We start from the raw sequence: 8,417 nt of genomic DNA on the forward strand, positions 1-8,417 counted from the left end.
CTTGTCCAGATCTTTCCCTTGCCTGGAGCACATGTGGACTTGTGCCTGATGAGAAGCAAGTCAGAGCCACACGTCTGTGTGATGCTGATTATTTTTGCTTTCCTTCAAATTTCTCCCAGCTGCCTCCCAGACAGCCCAGGGTTCCCAAGGGGCCCCATCTCCCAGCCTGTTACTGGGAGATCAGGAGACAGATAACTGGGACAAGAGCATTTTCTAGACATCCAGCTCCCTGGGGCTGATCCCTGAGGATCCCTCAGTGCCTGCTGATGGACACGCATCCCATGGCACACAGAACTGGCATTGCTGTGGAGCCACTGTCCTCCTCCCCACACAGATATCCTGAAGGTTAAAGCACCAATCCCCTTTTCTCCTGCCCTCATCATTAACACATCCAAGTGAGCAGCAAACACAGCCCCTGACACTGAGCACTAGTTTTCCTCTCCACTACCTCCTGGGGGCCCGGCATGGAGAAACCTTAGTGGATCCAACACAACTCCCAGCACAGAGCAGCTCCACTGCTTGATGCAAAGTTTAATTTGATTTCTCACTTGAATAACTGAGACATCCTTGATGCACATCCTTCCGCTCCTTCCAGATAAATCTGCTGCATACAATTAGCACCAGGAGTCACCTGCATTTCACCAGCCTTCCCCTCCACTCCAGCTTCCACCAGCACCTCCCAGGGATGCAAAGCAACCCCATTCCCACCTTTGGAAAGGCTTTTCCATGGCATTTCCCCTCCTCTAGCAAGGGGAAAAATGGGGTTAAAAAGTGGCAGCAATCAAGGAGAGCTGATGGAGGGGGCAGAGGCCAAGGCAGGAGCTGCAGCAGCTTTCCCAGCTCAGTCTCCAGCTGTAATTCCTGCAGGAGCACAGTCCAGGGCAGCAGCATTCCTTGCTGCCCCGAGCCACTCTGTTCCTCCCCAAAACCAGCTGCACTTTAACAAGGCTTGGGTCAGCTGTACAGCCCCTGAAGAGCAGCAAAGCACAATGCTCTGGAAACAGGGAGCAAACGCTGTGATTGCCAAGAAAATATGGGAAGCGCAGGTGGGAACATGGTGTTCCTTTTTTTCTTTTTTCTTTTATATAAAAGTCTGGAGGTTTTTCTGACATCTGTTTTCAGGACGCTCTGAAACTTCAGCCTACAATCCCCAAAGCCTGGGGAGCACAGACCTGCTGAACCAGGGTCATTGTTGGGGCAGGAGGGAGACGCACAGCTTTCCAAAAAAGAGAAAGCTGAATAAGGAGAACAATGTTGTCCTGTACAAACCCACAGTGATGCACAGGCAAAGGTCTCACCTGAGACTGGAGAGCCCCCACAGGCTCTGGCTGTTTTCTGTCTGGTTCAAAACTCACTGGTGAGCCAGCTTGACTGAATCCATTCCCTTCCCCGAGCTCTGAAGCACAACAGTTGATTTTAAAACCTTACAGCAAACTGTTGGGGAGTGAAAAATGGATTTTCAGGCATTAAAGCACAGACCGAGGAGCAGACACCTTTGATTGAGAAATCAATGCCGGGGTTTTACAGCACTTCACACTAAGCAGCGGCAGAGCCCTGCATGTGCCTCATCCCTGCAGGGCAGGGGGGAGAAAAACCAGCAGAAAGCAGAGAAATTAAACACTGATACTTCCCGTGGCCTTACCAAAGCCAAACATAACATGTTTTCAAAAGAGACCCTTCAGATTATAAACTGACAGGGAAAGGGTCCATGCCAGACCTTTCAGAGGGGGCTTCACCTGGCTGCTCTCGAGGCTGAGGGCTGGTCTCTCCTCAGCCCCTGCTAACCAAGACCCTGATCCAGTGGGTAACATTCCTGCCCGTGGCAGGGGGTTGGAAGTAAATGGCCTTTAGGGTCCCTTCCAACCCCAACCATCCTGTGATTCTCTTATCTCTTCCAGCCCACTTCATGAGGTGATCCCCACCCAGGGCAGCACACAGGAGCTCCTGCTGCTCTGTGAACCAGCCCTGGGTGCAAGAAGGACAGAAGGACAGAAGGACAGATATTAAAAACAGAGCCTGGGATTGATGAAGATGCCAAAGGGAAGGAACAAGTCACTAAGGGAAGAGCAGGAACAATCCCTGCACCCAACAGGGATGTTACAAGCGAGAGAGACAAGCTAACAAATTAAAACAGACCACAAGAATGCCTGATATGTTTTAAAGCCTTCTCTCAGCTTTCTTCTTCTCTTTTGTATGTTGAAAAATAATCTTCAATTGCAATTGCAATGCCCCCAGAGGGAAAAACACCCTGGCATAAGGCAGACTTCCCTCTAGGCAATGTGAATCTGTATTACCAGAGCAAAAAGCCTTTAATCTCAAAATCATTCCTTTCCAGAGCACTTGACCCGAAAGGAAGTCTCCTTTATTTCTGTAAAAGTCACTTTCTCTCCCACATCCTGTGGCCTCAGAAGGGAGCTGGGAGGCAGCTCTCTGCACTCCCCAGTGCCTGCCCTGTGCGCCTCCACCACCCTGCTGCTGCCAGGGCACTGCTGGGGCAGGGACAGCCCCTCTCTTGCAGCACCAGGGTGGCAGCAGATCCCCCGGCCAGCAGCTCAGGGACACCCCTGCTCCCCAGAGAGCTCCTCTGCTCCTGCCAGGCTTGACAAGCCCCTTCTTTTTAGAGAGAGGGACAAAGGGGGACCTTCTCCAACTGTTTCCGTCCCTCAGCAAGAGCCAACGCAGCCGGTGCAGTCATTGGCATCTGACTTGTTTCTCCTCAGATGCTCCAAGCCAAGAGCGCTCCTTTCCCAGACAAGGCTGCATCCACAGCACCCGGGTGGTTTTGGACAGCTCGGGGGTGCCACCAGACATGGCAGATAGAAACCAGCTTGTGTAGGCAGCAGGGGAGCTGCTTGTGTCCCAGGAGCTGTCGTGACTCCACGAGGAGCCAGCTGTGATCCGCACCCCCAGTGGTTCCCAGTCCCGGGGATGTCCCCATGAGGGCTGAAATGGAGGGGAAAAGCGGTACCAGCAGTTCAGCAGGAGGGGTGGAAAGGCTGTTTGCCACAGCCAGAAGGCAGCCAGGAAGATGGCATGGGTGAGACAAGAGCTCCTGGTTCCCACAGCCATCTGAGATCCAGGGAAATTGCCACGGACAAGGATCTTTGAACCAAGGCTCCCAGCCCAGCTTCATCCTGTGACAGGGGCTCCACATGCCAAGAACATGCACCTCTGCTCTGCCCTCCAGGACATCAAATACCAGACACCTGCCCACACAGGACACAGCTCAGTAGAGCAACCCCAGGCTCATAAAGCCAAAACCCAGCGTAAGTCACTGATTCCATGCTGGGTTTTGCAATGGATTTGCAGTGTCATGTTGGGAAGGACAGAAGGCTCATGGAATTACAGCATATTTCTGCCCCTCCAAGCTGACAACCACCTGGATCACAATGTGCTGGAAAAACCCAGGGACTGGCTGTGCAGAGCTCTGCAAATTTCATGCTTTTAAAGCAGCCCTTGGGGTTGTTTGAAGCACCTGCTGTTGGGATCCCTGCACACAGCTCCCGAGCACAAGCTTTGCTTTCTCCTGAACACACACATACACACAGGTCTGGGCTACTCACTGGGCTCAGCCGTCCTGGAGGGAGCAGGTTTATCAGGCAGGACTGGCAATAAAGGTACCATGTTGGTGGTGGTTCCTTGAACTGAATTGCTCTCAGTGCACTGGGGACGTGAGATCCAGTGCAAGATACCCACAGGGTTCTATAGAATAAACACAACCTGCTTCAGTTCACACAAACCAGCCCCACAGAAACATTAAAACTCAACAGTGGGGCCGTCAGCTGCTTCAGGTTGGGCTGATTTCTACATGCCTTTTTAGGGAGGCTTTTCTTGAGGCTTTTTTCTTCAGCTGACAACCCCCTCAGCCCCTCTCTTTCTGAGGGCCCCAAGGAAAGTGAATTCTTGAAGGAAAATAACTTCTAAACCTCTCAGAGATAAATAAAGTCCTATTAGACTAATTTTGAGGATGCAGGGTGGAGAAAGCTTAAGCTAAACAAACTAGTGGAAAAATTGATTTATTAAAGTGGTGGATGCTATCAGGGAAGCAAGCAATTTCCTGCAAGCACCATAGCCCATTCTACTAGAACAGATCTGTCTCAGCTTCCTAGCAGCGTTTCCTCTCCCTGCCCCCAGAGCAGCTCCAGTGGTGTGATCCCCTTCAGTGACCCATTAGCAGCCATGGCACATTTGCCATTGTGTAAGTGGCAGCAGCAGCAAACATTACACTCTAAATAAATTTTCGGCGGCTGCAGAGTGGTGTAATTAATTACAGGGTGTTTCACAGTCAGCAGCAGGCAGGGGAATGCACAAGGCTGTGGGAAAAAGGACATCAGGTCCCCCTCCTGCTGCCTGTCCCCACCCTGCCCTGCCAGAAGAAACACAGGACCGAGGGCTGAGACCAGGCAGCAGCTGGAGCTGGAGTCGAGGTCAAACTCTGTTTCACAGCTCATCCCAATTTGTGAGCTCCAGCAATTGACTGTGTCCCCAGCCTGCTTCGTTTGGGCACATCCTTGATCAGCAAATAAAGAGCCCTTGCTGTCAGTGCCTGCAGAGGTGTAAAGTTAATCCTGCTCCAAGTCCACTCCCTGCATCTTCCTTTTCCCACATTCCCTGAGGATCAAGACCTGCTGACAGAGCAGGAGCAGATGAGGAAGAAACAGTGTTAAACCCCCTGAATTGGATCCCTCCAACTCCTCCCTTGGCAGACAAGAGCCCTCAGCTCTCTCTCCCTGCTCTCCCCTCCTGCACTCCCTGTGAAGCCTCCTTTGGGATGCTGGTTCCTGTTGCCCACCCAGCAGCTAAATCACTGGTGATTGCTTGGTAAGCCTCAAATTTTCCTGAGTTTAGGACACAGCACATGCTGTCAGCGTGCCTTGCTGCCCGACAGCTGGATCCCAAGGTCATCAGCAGAAGCAAATGAAATAGCTCAACCCTGGGAGAAATCTCACATAAACCTCACACCACCACCACCACTTCAGAAAGTCGTCAGAGACTTTTGAACTCACCAGGATGGCACAAATGGCAAGATGGGAGCCTGCAGGACTTCTCCAGGGAGAGCTGACAGATGCCTTGGCCCTCTGCTCCTCCCATCTTGCATCCTCCCTCATCCAAAGACACTGGCCCACATGAAGGTGTCCTCCTGCTTCTGAGGGGTGCTGCCCTCACCTGTAGAGACAGAGACAAAAAACCCCAGGTTTTGTTTCCTGATGCTGAACAGAAAACTAAAGTCTTAAAAGGCTGGTGGAGTTGAAGTGTCAGCATTCACGATGAGCCCCGAAATCAAGAACCTGAGACAATCCTCCTCTTCCTCCCTTGCTTCAGCCCCACTCCCTGCTCTCTGGCAGGGCATCCCTCCTGCTCTGACTGGCTGCTGTCTCTCTGAGCAACACCAAAGCAGTGTTGAGCAGAAGGAAAAAAAGATCATATATATACAGCAGCCTTTGAGCCATGCTTTTAATATTTCATCTTTCTTTTTCTGCCAGAAGAAAGGAAATTCCTTATGCTGGCTGGGCTGCAACCTCACCACCACACCCTTGAGCCTCAGACAACCCTGGCTGCTAGCCCCTCCAGGTGGCACCCCACCCACCCAAACATTGCCTGGTGCCAGTCAGGAGGTGGCACTGAGGGGACAGGGAGGGCTGGGCAGCTGCCTCAGAGCTACAGAATTCAAGATATGGCAGAGAATCCCTGCACTAAGCTCCACAGGCCACTCAGACGCCTCCATGGACCAATTGTGGTGGAAACTTATTCAGGAAAGGTGACAGGTCAGTAGCCACCAGGTCACCCCGAGTGACACCTGCCAATCCCTGCCATCACACTCTGTGTCGGAGCCAGCCGCCATCCCACCCGCACACATCAAGCATCATGTGTCAAGCCAGCTTTTATTTTTAAATTTACTGTCTGTAAAGTATTTTGGCTTTAAATTATTCCGCAGCCTCCCTCGGTTCGGCAGCGCTTCCCCGTCTAGACAGAACAATCTTGTTGTCAGTGAAACAGATTCGCCCTGACATCCCCGCGGAGATGCTGCTGCTGTTTTGTGGGAAGGAAAAGGGCTAAAAAGCTCTTTCTTTACAGTTTTGAAATGTGATTCCTGTCCATTCAACTTCAAACAAACACCTCAATAAATAATCCTGCCGTCTCAGGTTTGAGCTCTCCATGTTAGGAAGCGGCACGGATGGCTCAGCATCAGTGGGATCCTCCATCTCCCACTGCTACTTCCAGTGTACCTGCCCTCCTGGGAGCAAGGAATTCCCACCTCTCCTGTTCTTCCAAACCCACCTGCTTTGGCTCTTTCCCAGGCTGCAGACCAGGCTGGAGTGCGGAGATCCCTGTGGCAGCAAAGTCCCTGCTCTTAAACACTGACCTGGATCCTCCGTGGCTGCAGGACAAGCCTTGGGTGGCTGGGTGGGAGATGCAGGAGAGGCATCAGCAGCCTGAAAGAGACATTAAACCAAGTGAAAATATATCTTGCGTACCAGCTTTGTTGCCAAGGCTCTGCCAGCATGAAAGACTACAAATACTTCCTTTATAATTAAAAAAGCACTTTTCCCCCTTGTTCACCAAAGCAAAGATAAACCAGAGTGAGTGTTCAACAGCACCTCGTGTCAGCCTATGGTACTTGGAGAGAGAAAACAGCCTGATCCAGCCAAAAATAGCATTGTTCCCCTTTTGCTCTGCCAGCAACACATCATTGATGTCTGCAGTCAGAAGTGACAAGTTCCAGTTGGGCATCTTTCCACCTCCTCTCCTGGTAAAACAGCCACCCACCTGGCAGCAGGGAGGTGATCTCCACCTTGTGTGGGGCATTCCCTGCCTGGACATCACCCAGGGGGAAGGCACAGCCCCAGAACTCAGCCCCTGAGGAGCTGGACACACAAACAATCATGCAGGAACAGAGGGGCCTCCATATGAGGGGCAAGAGCTCAGCCCCAGGGATGCTTCTCAAGGGTGCCTGTGGACAGGGGGGCTGGCGAAGAGCTAAGCACACCAACAGGCACATCTATAGGGTGGCAAAGGGCCATATTAGCTGATTTTATTCCCCAAATGCCTCTAGACCTCCAGGAGGTGCCCAGGTCAGAGCAGACTGCATCAGCCCTCCTGTGTTAACATTTAATCCCAGTGCCAGAGCATCACACCATAAATCAGTTGCAAAAGTACCGTGCTCAGGAGGAGACACTCACCTCTAAATAATCAAGCAGAAAAAATGCCTCTGAATATTCAAATGGGAAAAATGAAGTCGTGAAGCAAGAAGGGCTCTCAGTGCTCTTTGCACAGGCACCCACGTCCAGCAGAGCAATGGGAAGAGCTACACCAGGAAAAGCTTCTGGACAGCTAACCTGCTTCCCACCCTTCATGTGATGTATAACCTCGTGAATTCATCCCTGTCCCGACCTCCATGGAGATGTGGAAGTTCCCTTCCCCCAGCTCTGGGAGCAAGCTGGCTCTGTCCCATAGGGAACAGCAATCCTGGCTGTGCCATATTTGGAGCAGCCCCCAGCACACCCACCCCAGCCAGGAGCAGATGGCCCCAGGATCCAGAGAGACAGAGCGGGGGAAGATCCCACCATCCCAGAGATGTGCCATGCAGAAGCAGCCCAAAGGACTGCCTGCACCAGGGAAAATAGCACCAGGAATGCATGGCAAACAGCAGATGGATGTGGCCTTTCCTGGGTGCACAGATCCCACACAAGATCCTCCACCAGCACAGAGCCCATGGATGGCTGAGAGCATTCTGCAGCAGCACTTTCTGCCTCTCCCTTTACTCACAGCAGTATTTTCACCAGCTCATTAATTCAGTGAGGTTTTGCCCCAGATCTGGGGGACCAGATCTGGGAGCAATTGCTTCTTTGAGGTGCCTTGAGCACCTGCTCTCTCTGTTGATGGAGAGTGGAGAAAAGTCCTCTCCTCCGCCCCTCCACCTGCACCAGCCCTGCTGATGCCCAGAGCCATGATAAATGGAGCTACAGCTCCAGTGGAGTGTTTGCTGTCCTCTCGGGATGGAGGTGTTAATGCATGGGTTGAGCTGGGGGAGTGAAGTGCTGGAAAATGATGCAGAAAGCTCATTAGCACATCCCTAATAGCCCTGAAATTGCTGTGAGGGCCTCTGGCAGCTCTCCTCCCCCTGGGTGGGGGGAGCCATTCCTGACAAGGCACCTCTGTGCTTGGAGCCAGTGTCTCCACGCCGGGCACTGGCTCACCTCAGCAAATCTACTCCAAATCCAATGACGCCAGGAGGAGCCGCTGTCATCAAGCACCCAGATTTTACTGCTACATGCTGCTACTGGCCTCTTTGAGAAGACTGTGCCTCAGTTTCCCTGCCTGTACAGAAGGGCTGTGACACCTTCCACCCACCTCAGTGAATATCTCCTGCTCTTAATTCTTTTTCTGCACTCACAGAGCTTCAATGATACATTATG

General features: G+C 52.1%; 1 long non-coding RNA gene across 5 annotated transcripts in view; it reads right to left on the reverse strand.

Annotated features, from left to right (window-relative positions):
• Positions 1–8,417, reverse strand: part of LOC121666055 — a 42,075-nt gene that overhangs the window by 25,908 nt on the left and 7,750 nt on the right. For 4 of the 5 annotated variants that reach the window (XR_006016558.1, XR_006016561.1, XR_006016559.1 and 1 more), the window contains 2 exons: positions 6,280–6,434; positions 5,007–5,166 (listed from right to left, as the gene is read on the reverse strand). This is a non-coding gene — a long non-coding RNA (uncharacterized LOC121666055). Of the gene's footprint in view, positions 1–3,563; positions 3,703–5,006; positions 5,167–6,279; positions 6,435–8,417 lie in introns of all 5 variants that reach the window. The other variant, XR_006016560.1, reaches the window with a different exon arrangement.

This window comes from Corvus kubaryi, unplaced genomic scaffold, assembly GCF_017639235.1.
Source record: "Corvus kubaryi isolate FWS band 111438036 unplaced genomic scaffold, C.kubaryi_AGA036_p1.0 37337, whole genome shotgun sequence".
Lineage (NCBI taxonomy): Eukaryota > Metazoa > Chordata > Aves > Passeriformes > Corvidae > Corvus > Corvus kubaryi.